The 15,021-nt window shown below is 43.6% G+C and overlaps 1 protein-coding gene across 1 annotated transcript in view; it reads right to left on the bottom strand.

Moving 5' to 3' along the window:
• The window catches only part of ATP8A2 (ATPase phospholipid transporting 8A2), a 314,007-nt gene extending 306,576 nt beyond the window's left edge, over window positions 1-7,431 (bottom strand). The window contains exon 1 of the mRNA XM_042868038.1: window positions 7,390-7,431. The gene's annotated coding sequence lies outside the window, so the exon portion shown is untranslated. The remainder of the gene's footprint in view (window positions 1-7,389) is intronic.
• Window positions 7,432-15,021: the final 7,590 nt, after the last annotated feature.

Below are 15,021 nucleotides of genomic sequence, written 5' to 3' on the forward strand. Positions count from 1 at the left end.
GATCTTCGAGGTCCTTTTCAACCCAGGCCATTTTGTGACTCTATGATTCTATCTTTAGAGGCCTGCAAAGAGAGATGGTAGTGCTCACACAGCAGATTTTTATGAGTACACGGTGCCAAACTTAGTGCTCAAACATCAAATGGGCAAATGGGAGTAGTCAACAGACTCTGTGGGGATGCGCAGTCTTCCAGCAATGCAGTGGGAGTCCTTCTACCTGCCCCTCTAAATCCTGTGTGCTGTTCCCTACAGAGAATTTTCGGTTGGCACCAGACACTGCGTCTCGCAGGAGGAAGTTCTGGATAAACCAACATTAGGAAGGCTTGGGGAATCACAGAATCCTTAGAGTTGGAAGGGATCTCTGAAGGCCATCTAGTCCAGCTCTCCTCCAGTGAACAGGGACACCACAGCTAGATCAGGTTTCCCAGGGCCTTATCCAGCCTCACCTTGAAAGTCTCCAGGGATGGGACATCAAACACATCACTAGGAAAATGCCTCTTGGGAAAGCAAAATAAAGACCCCCCTGTGCTTTGATTATCAACTGCATCCAAGCTGTGTTCATACCACAGGGATTAAAAAAAAAATACACCGACTGCAGCTCACCTTGCTACAAAATAGAACCCTGGCAGCAGGAACAATCAGTTTCCTCCTCCTGCACAGTCACACTAAAAAAATGGAAAGGAACAGGATCTCTCCATCTTCTCCAACATAAGATTAGTACAGTTTATAGGAACATACACATTTCTCTTCAACAGTTCAGACTTCCTGTGGACAACCATGGCCATGCTGCTTGTTGCGACCTCATGTTGCCCTCTTTAGACTTGCTCTTCCAGGTAATCTGATTTCTTTTGTTCCTGTTGATTACCAGGATACTTAGGGTTACCAACTTCCTCCTTCCCCTCTACTACCACGCTCTTCCACTATTTTACATTTCTCATGGTATTGCATATGTGCACTTTTTGCTATTTTCCAAACAACTACTGGTCATTTTTGAGCAAGAATTTAATCTGAAACTCAAGCAACAGCAGACATCACAGATTATCTCAATCCTAGCATAGTAAAAATGAAGTTTTATGGTTGTTAGTATTCAGTGGAAGTCAGATACTAAATGCAGGTGCTATTTTACAATCTTCTCCTAGAAAGATCAATGTATAGCGTTTATTTTCTGCCCTTGAAGTTCCTGGCTTTACCAGGTGTTTAAAAACACAGACCTAGAAGCAAAAGCCTGTTTAAAAGTTCAGTTCCTCCCACTCCAAATGATTGCTTCATAGACCTGTACATATATCAATCAAATCTACCTGTGAAATCAAACAAAGTTTCCTTCCTAACACTCCTACTGGAAAGCAATTCCAAACATTTGCCTGATACTTTGAATATGCTTACTATGCATTCTCAGACTTGACATCTATGAAAGCTTGTTCTTGTGCATATTGTGTATATTCTGCCTTGAGGACTTTGCCATAACCAAAACAGCAACTCCAGTGGCACATTCACTGACTAACACGAGTTTCTGCAGTGTTTTAGAAGAAAACTGTCCTCACTCACTTTAGAGAGAGTAGTTTTAATACTTCCTAAAGCTAAGGCTAAACGCTATATGTAAAGACCTGAAATAGTGTCCGACTCTACTTTCTCAAATTGAAACAAATCTAAAATAATTCCACTGAGTTAACGTGCAGATCTGCATTTTGATAAATTTACCAATAACCATACTTTTCTGAAGTGTGTTAATTTGGACCCCAACTCCCAAACCTTTGCTTTTTCTTGACACAATCAACTCATTCATCTCCTTCAGATCTTCTTACAACTTTCTCTTTCTGAAGACAGATCACTCCCATTTGCTCTCTTATTGAAGATTCCTACGGTCTAAAGCCTTTTGAAAGAATGCATAAGCAAATGTCATACTTGTAAACAAAATGACTTCCATCACAATCAGAGGGTAAGAACTTTCTCACTTACTGAAGATTGTGGAAAATAACTTTAGCAAGAGTCAGGATTTTAGGGATGGAGTGCATAGTGAATCAACAATTCTCTTCAGGTAGGAATGGATTAGGACAAGTTTGACTGGAAGCAAGGAGGGAGAAGAAAAGCACTCTCTCTTTCTGTCTGTTGGCTAAGCTCTTACATGAGCTCTTTTTCCCCCCTACTACCAGGCAGACAAATGGCACAAGGATGGCTTCCAAGCAGAGGTTTGTATTAGCGAACCTCTGGGGAAAAGATTTGACTCTTCACCAGTTGATCAAAATAGGACCTCACCTCAGTCTTGGTTTAGACAACATCCAACTGCACACTTTTCATTCCTCTGTCTTTCTGTCTCTCATCAAAAGAAGGTGCCAGAACTGAGGTTAACACATTTAGTTCCATACCCAGCAGCTGGACTACTGAATACTCAAAATCACTGAACAGGAATTATGCTAAGCCTCCCCAATGATGCAGAAATGTAGGTAAATGATAACAGGCTTTCAGTTTAAGTCTTCTAGCTCAAGTCTTGATTTCCATTCACATAACTAGTAAGACAGAGACATAGACCATACCCACTTCAGTCATGATGGCTGCTTTGTATATATTCTTTCACATCATTTGTCTCTTGCTTAGAAATAAACTGTTTAGAAATAACCTATCATATCATAAGGTGACATTTGCTTAAAGTACTCTCAGGCCCACAAAAGCCTGAGCTATGTGATTCACACATCCTTTTCATAAACACTGGGCTGAATGCTCCAAGATCTCACAGCACAGGACGCTCAATTCCCTCCCTCCATGGTGCTTCAGGTGAAGGGGCAGAGCAGCACTCAAGTAGCAACAAATCAAACCCGAGCCCTCCTTCTATTCAGCACAGAAAGTGAGTCGGAGTCCCTTTAGTGTACCAGCAAAGAATGAGTTATCTAAAGCTTTCAGATCTCACATCTAGTACATCTGCAATTGCTCCAAAAAGCTCAGCTAGAAAATAATGAAAGGATAACATTTATGTTGACAAAAAGGCCAAGCCAAACTTAATTAATGTCTTCCCAGGAGCAGAAAATTGTAGCTGCAGAGATATTCAGCTGCCTTTCCAACATATAATACATTGCTCTGCTCCACTACCTGTATGTACAAGAAAGATTTTGTGATCAGCTACAACTATTCATAAAAAGGGAATGCTTTAAAACAGCACCGTTTCTGAAGCCATAAGTTTCCATACACAAACTCCTACAGAATAGTAAGAGATCAAGACAACCTTGAGGCAAAGGTAATGCATTGCTGAACAACTTCTTTTTACTTTCAGTAAATGCAGTTTCAATGCATTTAGGATTTTGAACAGTTCTTCGTGGAGCCAGGAGTCAACTCCTGTGGGAACTTTCTAGCTTGGAATACTCCATGATTCTATGTTCTGGGAACCTGAACAGGCAGACAGGTTTCTTTGCAATCATGTTATGTTCTGATCAGCGTTCTAATCCTGCATGGAGTTACAACAGCATCACTGCTAACGCACAGTAGCATAGGGAAGTATAGTGAAAGCAGACACTGCAAGGGAACAGACCTCTCTCTTCCCAAGGAGAGAGTGAAGCAGAGAAGGAAAAAATATTTCCTAAAGTAGACAAAACACTTGTCCATTTTCAATGGAGTTGCACGTATTCAAATAAAAGATAACATAGGTAAGAGAATGAAAGTATTGGCTGTAAATTCAGCTAGAACTGTTCTATTTTTATTAAATACACATTTAATCTTAAAACCTGAAAGTTAATTAAATTTGTTTAACTCCTGAATAACCATGTCCTCTATCATCTGAGTGGCTTGATCTTTAATGTATTTCTTCATCATTTCACCTTTCTCTTTCTAATAAGGCAAAGTGCTTCTACTGGAACAATATTTAAGGCTTTATACATGAAGTTATTTCACAGGAACTGTGCATAAAACACCTTTTTCTGATTCAGTGTCATAAGCAGATACATTTTGAATTCCCTCCTATCTTACTCTAAACTAACTTTCATAGCCAGACAAGCTCTGAGTGAGTTACCCAAGACAAAAGGTAGTTTGGGTTGGCATTTATTTAGGCATCATTGTCATACTGCCAGTTTACACCTCAAAAAGGGCTCACTCTGCTTGACATGATTCCACTCCATGCAAGTATAAAAGCACAGTAACATAAAATAGGGCATGGATTGTGATGAGATCTTGCTCAAAAGACGTAATTGTCGCTGATGTTTGTGAGAATAGGATTGGGCGTTTGAAGTGGTTGGATAAGCTGCACATTATCCTAAGTTATACATCAATGAAAAGAAACAAGAACTCAGTAACCCAAGTAATTACCACACCATTTGCATAAGCACACACATGCTTTAGTCTTCACCTGGAAATCATCTCATCATAGGCTAAAATTCATGTCTGACAACACTGTGGCTGCAGCAGCATCTGCTGAGGATGTATCTGCTCAGTGCCCGATGTCTCTGTGACTGCCAAGTGTCTTTCTCACAGCAGAGCAGGGATTTTGCTCTTAAACATTTAAATGTTAGTATCTGAGGACTCTTGTAAGTTCAGCACTAGGCTGACCTCTTTCCTAGGGTTTGTTTGGTTAAAAATGCCTTCAGGATGATTGCTTATCTGCCTCCAAAGTATGACATGGACAGCCCAAAGCAGGTGACTTCAGTGAGCTGCACAGTGAAAGCTTCAGTCTTCACTGCACTTCTTGAAGTGCCTGAACCTGACCTCTGCAGCATCAGCAGACACCTCCTCTGAAGCATTTTTCTGACTGAAGTGGGTCCGAAGACTGTGAAGACCCTTCACAATCAGAAGGGAGTAAGACTGTGGGAGTCAGTCACTGGTCTTAAGACTAAAGACACAGAAAAGAATGTCAGCAAATACTTAAGCATAAATGTAGATGGAAAAGACATACAAGGAGTGTGGTTTTGTACCGCAAAATGATGTTTATATTTCAGTTCCTCATGCCCAGGGAGAAGACTCAGTGACTAACTCTATGCTAAAATGATCTCTTCTTGCTGATGCACACCACTGAGTGGCTGAAGAAGACCTCAGTAAATGACATCGCGATCATTTGTACCTTTAATCCAATCTAAAGTAGGAATTCAACATTTTTTGCCCTAAAAATAAAAATGCTGTTGTGTAATCATCCAATATGTTATTGACAGTTGCTTATTTTCAGTGGCTTAAGGAGACAGGAAGGAGAGGTACAGGTTGGCTTTTGATGTCTGCGGTTCCAACAGCAAAGAACTGGAGACTTCTTTGAGAATAATTTTAATCTAATCAATTTAGCCCAGCTGGTACAACACTACAGCAATAAAAAGATTTCATTGTACGAAGCAAAAAAAGAAATCGATTAATGAGAAAATGCACAAAGTAGAAAAGGACTGATCCTTTGAGTGGCAGGAGGTGACTCGCCATCTCTAATTTCTCCTTTTCACCTCATCTGCTTCTCTGTGGTCCTTTGCACCAGCGCTGCGCAGGTTTAAAGTTCTACTAAATAAACCACTGAATTTTATCCTGTATTAGTAAATGCAGAAGTGATGCTACAAAATGCAAAGGTAGAAATCACAGCTGGATCTGACGTGAAAAGATCATCAGATCGTCACAGAGTGTTGTTTTGTAAACAAGTACATCCATAAGCTGCTGAAATCCTTCACACAGCATGAAAAGAAATCTCTGTGGTTCAGTTTAAAAGCTAATACTTTAAGATACTAAAGCTCCCTCAAAAGTAAACAGGACTAGCAAATACACTGCAAGTATTTAAAGCAGGAAGCATCTTTTTAGAACAAAAAAGCAGGCAGAATACTCTCAAATATTGCATGAAGGGAGTCACAGAGGTTAATGAGGTTTCATGACCCTTACTTACTAAGGGTGATGAAAGGGTGACTGATCCTCCTTCCCTCCACTCAGCTCAGGAAAGGCCTTCAGGTCTTGCACTGCCATCACACTTCCATACCTGACCTCATTTTCAGCTGTGTGGTTGGTCAGCTCCCAAGTGCGTGTTTTTCCAGAAAGATGAAGGCAGGAGCTTCTTTCTGGCAGCCCATAGGTCCTGATCTGTGTCAACCACAGTCATCTTTATTAACAAGTGTATGTTTTAAATTAGACAAACCTGTACTATGTAAATTTGTATAGATATAATGTGATATGGTTCTGTTATCCTCCAGAAAAATATTCTAAATATGAAATACACTGCCAACAGCTGAGAAGCAGTGGTAGCAGTGTTACCCAGCAACTCCTATCCTTCTTCAAATACTTACCTAACTTGGATTTCTGTTATGTGAAAGGCAGGGTACATGAGAAAGTCCAAATCTAGGTACAGACAAATCCCAGCTAGAAGCCCCTGTATAACTCAGGTGCCCCAGAATGACTGACATGCAACACAGCCACCCAGATCCATGAGTAAGATGTACAGAAGCTGAAGCTTAAACTCAATGCATATGCCATGCTCCAGCCAAACACTCTCCAAGTGCCAATGTTCTGCACCTGGATACCTTCTGAAGGGCTGGTTTTGGCTAAGCACACTAGTTTAGACTCTGAATGAAATGTTACAAATAGCACTTCTGAACAACAGCTCCCTGACACTGACTGCAGTCAGGCAGACACGACCCCAGCCACCAGACAGAGCAATCTGCTTAAGTGGGGCTGTTTCATCTGCATGGCTTACACTGAGGACAGCCTGGTAATATGCTAAACCCTAGGCTGAAACCTTCCCATTCCCCATGAGACAGCACTGCATGGCTCGCTGCTCAGCATCCTGCTTACTTCAGCAGCTCTGCAGAGCTCCCGGGGGTTCTGTCCTTATTAGCAAGCAGTGAGGCCGAGCAGGAGGACGTGAGCACAGTGACCAGGCTGTGCAGAGCAGAGCGGCTTCTCCTTCACATCATCTTCAGTCTGGTTCTGCGGGCTAACAACCACGCCGTGCTGGAGGACTTCTTCCAGCTCAGCATCACCCCAAAACAACCCCATACACGCTCTCCAAGGTGCTCTCCGCACAGCACAGCTGATGGGGAAACGTTCCTCAAAAGCACATTCCTCATTCAATAAACAGCGCAGAAGGCGCATCGCGCTGCACCCCAGCTCCCCGCAGACCTTGCACCGGGCGCAGGAACTCGGCCTTCACGAGACCCGCCTACAGGGCACGGGTAACGTCACCGACGCTACCGTTCGCCCGGCCCGACGCTCCGAGACGGGCGGCGGGGCCCCGAGGGCGGCGGGGGCACTGTGGGGAGGCTCTGCGCCTCCGAGCGGAACCGGCGGGCACCGCCGAGGCGGGGGCAGGCGGGAGCGGGCCCGGCGGGGCAGGGCCGGGCGGCGCGGCCGCGGAGCTGCGTTCTACCGGCCGCTCGCGCTCCTTCCTCAGCCGCGCCGCCTCCGCCCTCGCTGCGCCCGCCCGCCCCGCCGCCCGCTCGCCTCGCCTCGCGCTCTCCTCACCGGCCGAGGAGTGGATCTTGGAGGATTTCCGCCGCAGCGACATCCTCAGCGCCGCGTCGAGGCCGGCCCTGGTCGGCATGCTGGGGCCGGGGCGGCCGGCTCGGGGCTGCGGCGGCGGCGGCGGCAGGCGGGCATGGGCCACCCCTCGCGCAGACGCCGCGCGGCGCCGGTACCGCCGCGGCCCGCTGCGGGGGCGGGCGAGGCGCTAAGCCCTGCCGGGCGCGGCTCCCGCCGGGGGGCAGCGCGGGCGGCCCGCCGCCTCCTTGCCTCGGGGCCGGGGCCGGAGGAGAGCGCTCCGCGAGCGGGGTGCCCGCCCCTTCCCGCCCGGCCCCGGGCGGCGGAGGAGGCCCCGGCCCTCCTCGGCTGGCAGCGTGGGCCCCGCAGCCCAGGGCGCCTACCGGGCTCCTCCGCCTGCGGCCGCGGGTCCGACCGCCTCCTCGGCGCTGCCTACGGAAATAACGGCGCTCCCCTGGCGCGGGGCTGTGCGGGGCTGTGCGGCCGTGCCCGCTTTGTAGGTCGTGAGGAGGCAGCGGGAGGCAGCCCCGTTCCCTACTGCCTTACATCGCAGCCAGCCATCTGCCTGCGGGCGGAGTGCTACTCCTCCGGCACTCAGCGCCTCGCAGCCGGATTCACCCAGAATAAGCGAGTAGGCCTGTTGTTTTCCTAAAGTTGTCTATCTGAAACGAGTATGACAGCTCTGGAACAGGCTGGATGTGGAGTCTACTTCTCTATAGATACTCAAGACCTCTCTAGACGCTTTCCTGTGCAACATGCTGTAGGGAACCTGCATCAGCAGGGGGTCGAACTCAATTTGCAGAGGTCCCTTGCAACCCCTGCCATTCTGTGATTGTGTGACATCGCATTGTTGCATCCTAACAAGGCCCAGCTTGGATCTAAATCCCCAAGCAAACTCCTTTGTTGCAGTTACAAGGACATCCTTCATCACTGGCAGCCTCTTCACGAGACATGTCATTCCTTTTCAACTTAAAACATCTGGTAAATGAAAGGTAAAAAAAGAAATAAATGAAAGATTAATCAATATACCACTTAACTTGATCAGTGCATCACTCTTTTCTTTCTGTGCAGCATTTGCAATAAAGAGTTTGCCTGAGGTCAAACAAAGGGAAAGAAATTATAGAACAAAAATAGAATGACAGAACCATAGAATGGCTCAGTCTGGAAGGGACCTTAAAGATCACCAAGTTCCAGACCCCTGCCATGGACAGAGGCACCACTTACCAGACCAGGCTGCCCAGCACTCGCCCAGCATCTCCAGGGATGGGGCATCAACATCTTTGGGCAGCCTGTGCCAGTGCCCTGAGTGAAGAATTTTCTCCTAACATCTAACATGACTTTCCCCTCTTTCACTTTAAAGCCATTCCTCCCCACCCTAACACTAATAAACTCTATCTACCAAAAAGTGTATCTCAATTTTTATAGATACTGATCTCAATCAAGCACAGCCAGCAATGGTTGCCACACCTGAACGGATTGCCTTCTCTGCTAGGGTTGCCTACCCTATGAGTAGCTTCTGGTAGGCTGTTTGAAGAGAGGCAGAAGCTCATCAGAGGTGAGGAGACGAGGTTTTGGAAAGATCAGCTGCATAAGAAACAATGTCCAGTACTGTGAAAGTCTGTGAAAAAAAAAAGGCCTTAAAACATTATCCAAACCACTCTACCGTATGGAGATGGCAAGAGTACAAGATGGGAAATTTTGGTACTGTTTCAAAGATCATAAATAAAGCCAAGCTTCCAAACCTCACTGTGCTTCAGCATCCTCACATATAACAATAGAAATTGATAGTTTCCAGCTAGGACCTCACAGGAAGCTGCAAATATAAATGTAGTTTACAAATGATGTTGGGCTTCATAGCTGCAGTGAAGCATGGAATTGCAGTGCTTTATGGTAACTGCACTGGATGGACTCCTCTGGAGATGCTTGCTTTGAGCTAAGGCTGTTGTAGAACTTCTGCCCAGAGAAAACCTTTTGCTCTCGTGAATTTTATTGCTCTGGGGACAGACTGCTTTTGAGAATGAAATCATATGGTAGAAGCAATGCTGAATGCTGGCTTTCCTGCATGACTGTACCACTTTCAGCATGTGGCATGGAGGTTTCATTCAAGAATATGGCTTTCTCTTAGCTCAATATCTGACACTATTGACTTCCCACAGGTTATTTTTTGTTATGGTCGGTGTTTTTGCACCAGGAGGAATTGTCTGTTGCCTAACCAGATGGTGTTAGCTAACAGACAAAAGTGAAGGTCACTTTGGGTTCAAGCTGTTGGGTTAAAGTCAAAGAGAGTGCGAAAAAAATGACCAACAAAGAATGGCAGCTCCTGGTTTTGTGTTTACTTTTTCTTCAGAAATTAACTGTCCGGTAAGTTATGTTTGCAGTACACTAAAAATACTGCCAACTGTAAGCTATCAGCACTGCGAGGTATTGTCTGATAGCTAAGTAGCAGCTAAGGTGCATTCTTCCTTTTCATGCACAGTGCTTGCTTTCACCCGTGTCCTTTTCAGTGTTCTCACTGCCCCAGCTAACATGCAAAATCAACTCCTCGTATTCCTTCCTCAAAGAGCTTTAATATCTCATCCCACACTTATTTCAACAAGCCTGAGTTGTATCCCTGTGGAATGCAGATCCCTAAGCATTAGGTACCAGGAATTGAATGGCACAGAAGGAAAAAATATTTGTCTCTGCATTGCCTGTGAGTATTGGAGGATCTGTCTACAGCATCTCTCTCTGCATCTGCTTGGAGTAACCATGCATTGCTGTCACTGGGGTGTAAAAGGGAGAAAGTATACTGTGCAGGTGTCTTGTGAAAAAGCAAGGCATGCCAGATTCTCTCAGTAACTGAGACTGAAACTGAGTCCTCTTTAGAGGGCCAAGGGGTAGGGCCCGCAGGAATGGTAATTTGCAGTCCTGAGGTGAATTTGAGGTGGTTTTGCTTCCACAAGCTCATAACCATTAGTAGCAAGTACCAGGTTAGCCCTGAGTTGTGAGAAGAGACATACGTTCTGTACAGACCTCACTGTTGTCCTTTTGTTCTGCAATGCCTGGCTTTGCCATGCCGCTGATGTACACTAGACTGTATACTGTGGGACCATGAGTCACGACAGTGTGATTCCCTGAGGTCTGTCATAATGGCTCCACAGTTTGAATGATGTGATGAAAACGAGAAAGGAGCTGATGATCTTCAAATTACAGTGTGCTTACTCTTCTAGTATTTATAGCAATGTACTTTCAAAGATCTCAGTTTGCATAATTATTTCAATGTAATAAATAAAGCAAAGGCAGGAAGAACGGTTTTGTGGTTAATGTGCCAGACTGGAAGACAGGATATCTTGATTCTATTTCTAACAGTGCCAGATACTGTCTGGGACCTTGGAGAGACTGCTAAGCCCAAGTTTCCAAAAGATGTATCCTTTGCTCCAATTACTAACAGAGAAACAAACTACAGAGTTTTGTTAAGAAAAAAAAAAAGAAAAAAAGAAAAAGAAAAAGAAAAAGAAAAAGAAAAAGAAAAAGAAAAAGAAAAGAAAAAGAAAAAGAAACGGGAACATGCCTCACATAGAATTTCTTAGTATGTAACAGAAAACTTAACTGTCTCATCAAGAAATTGTTAGGTGAGAGTTTAGTATAGAAAATAAAGAAAAAAAGAATGAAGAGAGTGCTATTATAAAAAATGTAACAGTTCATTTTTTATGTAGACACACTCTTCCTATCTGTTCCTCTCTTGGTGTTGTGCTCACCCGTCAGCCATCCCTCTGAGATCTGAGGCTGACAGTGTTAATCTCCCTGGAACAGCAGATGTCATTGGTGTCTTCTCAACAAGTGCTTTGTTGAGAAAAGTGTGATGTGGTGAAGTTTCTTCTTGCTCCTTTTCTTCCTTCTGTTTTGGTTGATGCTGACCCTGCAGCTATTTTTATGTTTTCTAACAGACTTCTACATCTTGTTCTTTCTTCATTTGTCTACAGTTCTGCATTACATCCTATTTTCTTATATGCAATGCTATTTATGCATGTTACGTACTTGTTCTTTCTTCTTTTTGTTATCCTTAAACCCAGTTTTACCCAGGTCCAAGTTTGCACTTTGCTAACTGACTTCTGAAGAGCTGTTCATAGACCTCAGTTCTGCATTGCCAATGTTCTAACCCCCTCCCCCCCCGCCTTTTTTTTTTTTTTTTGGGGGGGGGGGGGGGGGAGAGGGGGGAGTTCCTATGCCTCCTATGAGGCCTTACAAGCTCAGTACACAGTTTGTGATTTTTACCAGTGATAGTATTGTTCATTCACAGAACTAGAGTAATTTCACGAAAATTCTGCCTGTTTAATTCTTCTGGATTTAAAAATAAAAACATACTGCCTTGATCTGAAACCAAATCTTTGTGCTGGGTTACATAATAAAATAATACATAAAAATATAAAATAATAAAATAAATAACATTTATATATTTATATGTATGTTATATATATATAATATAATAAAATAAAAAATAAAAAGATAGCTATGTTAAGCAAAGAATAACACTGGAGAAATGAAAGGCTCAAGGAATGCAAGTTTAAGATAAATTTCGGAATGTGGATAGTAGATGTATTTTTATTATGTTTATTCTCCTCTTTGTTCCACAGCTAGGTTGAAAGCTAACTTGAATTCAGCATTTTCCTGAAATGTGATCAATGAGACTGGTGCCAGGAGAACCCAAGACCTGCAGGTAAGAGTGCCATACTGATTTGGTGGCAGCCACTTTGCAGTATGGTAAAAAAAAAAAATGTGGAGAAGCAAAAGTTGGCCTTGATCAGACGTGATCAGAATGACCAAAACATGTATGAGAAACGACACACTTGTTAAGATGAAGACACATGCTGCAGCAAATGTGCAAATATTCGAAAATACATTTTGAACTAGCTACTGTAGACAGAGCAATCATTTGATAGGAAATAGTTTGGCATAGAGTACATCTGTATGATTTATGTAAATATTTGCATTCAAGGGGGAAAAAGTGATTTACTACATGTATTAAGTAAAAAGTAGTTTTAAAACCTTGGAAACGTGATTTAAAGCCGGGACACTGCGTTCCCCAATGGCTCCCTGTGCTGGGCGCTGCTCTCCAGCACCACGGACAGCTCCAACACAATGGACAGCTTCAGCACCGTGGAGAACTCCAGCACCATGGACAGCTCCAGCAGCACGGTCCGCTCCCGGCTCGCGGTCTGGGCCAGAGAGAAAGGTTTTGGTCCCAGCACTCTGCTTTTCTTCCTCACCTCCAGAAAACAACGTTTATTGTCGGGCGCCCTCTTCTGCTGGACGGCACGGCCTCAGATGCGCAGAGAGATTCTGCAGCCAGGTTTTTACTTAGCATGCTTCAGTCAGTGTATTTGCTGGGGTTTAATGTCTCTCTAATTGCGCTAGTCTCAAGGATGTAAATCTCATTACTTCCATACACAGAGGCAGGAAAGGAACCATAACTTAATGTTAAAGGTCAGAACAAAGTATGGACATAAGGGAATGTTGTGAACCAAGTGACTGGGAACAGATGGGAGGCCAGAAACATTGTCTAAGGTGGAGAGGAGAGGAAAAGAGAGCAGATGAGAGAAATAGGGACTACATTTTAGAAAACTCTTGCTGAAATAACCCTAAACTTATTACTTCTATCTTGTACTGAACATAAACTTTTAAGAAAAACAAACTAAGCAAACTGAATTTAAGTAGTCTAAAAAGCAGAGGTCTCAGCTGTTACGATCGTGGGGACAGTGCCCTACTGTAGTGTCTGTACAGTGAAGAAGAGCACTGGAAGGACCCGAATCCAGATATTCAGTAATTCTAGTTTGATTGTTACGTTGCTATGTTTATATATATATTTTTTTTCCTTATGCTTACAGGTGTTTTTCCTGCAGAATTCAATTAATGCACGTATATCATAGGAACACAGAATGGGTTGGAAGAGAACTTGAAGCCCCTTCAATTCCAATCCTTCTGCCGTGGGCAGTGACACCTCCCATGAGATCAGGTTGGCCAAAGCCCCAGACTACTGAGCCTCGAACACCTCCAATGTTGTGCACATATGGGCACACATACACGTTTGTGTATATATATACAGACAGGAAAATCCTACAGTATTAGGCAAGTTGTAGTGTGCTTCTTTATTCTTATCATATGCATACAAAGTTAACTGCTACATATAAGAACATTAATGATATGCTCTGTTCATACATATACTGGCTTTTCTGTTCTTTCAGAAGAGGAATAACTTATTTATATGTACACTTTTAGCACAACAAATGGAATAAACTGCATGCAAAATGTTGAGCTCAAATAAGCTCAAAGCTATGAGAACTATGAAAGTAGCTTGCAGGCTGTGTAAAGTATGTGCAAATGTTCAGCACACTAAAACTAATGCTGCATAAGGAAATACATTTTAATAGAACTGTCCTAGATGAAGACTTAATACTAAAGACGAGACAGAAAGGTCCAGCATAATCTACAAGAGCTTTTCTTAGAAATAAGACTCAGTGATATACCTGACCCACTTACCTCAGGATGAAAATCCCAACTGTGTATTACGAATGCCTGAAGTCAGGTTTTTTTAAAAGACTGCTTAAAATAACAAATAATCCCATAATTTTGCTGTTCAACCCACAGAAGAAACTCAAAGCTGTGTTTGTATTGCTTTGTTAGGTGTATGTTTGTTTTGCACCTCAGGCAATTTATATTACACAGAAGATAAATTTAGTGGTGGTACAAACACCTGCTGGAATAAGCGCAAATGCGAATCGGCAGCTTGCACTGAGCCGTGTGTTGGTGAATCTGTGCTGGGTCTTATTTTAACTGGTCAAATTCCAGTGGAAGCCCAGCAGAAGGAAGAAAATGGGAGAAATTTTGCTTTGAGGCAGTGTGTGCCCCCAAATAATGGGCTCAACTCATTCCCACTGCACACTGGAGCAGCCAATGGAAATCTCCAGGACGTTTGCACTACTCATCTTTAGTGGTTCCTGCACACCAGGCCAAAGCCAGATTAGCTGCACAGCATCCAAGGAGAGCAAAGGACACACTTCATTTTAAAGACATATATTTGAGTGCTGCACTTTTCTTTTGTTGAGTGCTCGTTTCTTTTGTTGTGTATGCTGTTCTGATCAAAGCTACATATGCACAGCTGCATAGCTATAACCACATTATGTGACTGTATAACATAGCACAGAGCTTCCTGCCATTTGCTCCCTTTCTCCCTTATTATCCTGTATTTGGCTTTCAGCCCCAAAACTCAGGCTGCAGTGGTGTATGATTCGGAGAGTCAGGTCTGAAAGCCTCTTCAGGAATGGGTAAATCCTACAGATTCAATCAACTTAATGTCAGTGTCTTTTCTTAGTGATCTGTATTGAAAGAAATAATCCTCACATTTTGCTGAGATGTGCCAGGATACTGAAGAAACTGGCAAGAATACTCTTTATCTGTTGTGGAATGATAATCTAGAAATATCCTGGATGCTACTTTGCAGAAGCAGTCTGCTTCTAAGATGATAGAATTAAAAAAGATGGAAAGAGTCTGAGGAACAGGAAGAAACGACGACACTTCTGCATAGTTTGCAGTTATTTTGCAACACAGGAATCCATTTCTAATTTATATATTATTAAAGGA

This window comes from Lagopus leucura, unplaced genomic scaffold (assembly GCF_019238085.1).
Source record: "Lagopus leucura isolate 7727_CA_CO unplaced genomic scaffold, USGS_WTPT01 Super-Scaffold_100001, whole genome shotgun sequence".
Taxonomy (NCBI): domain Eukaryota; kingdom Metazoa; phylum Chordata; class Aves; order Galliformes; family Phasianidae; genus Lagopus; species Lagopus leucura.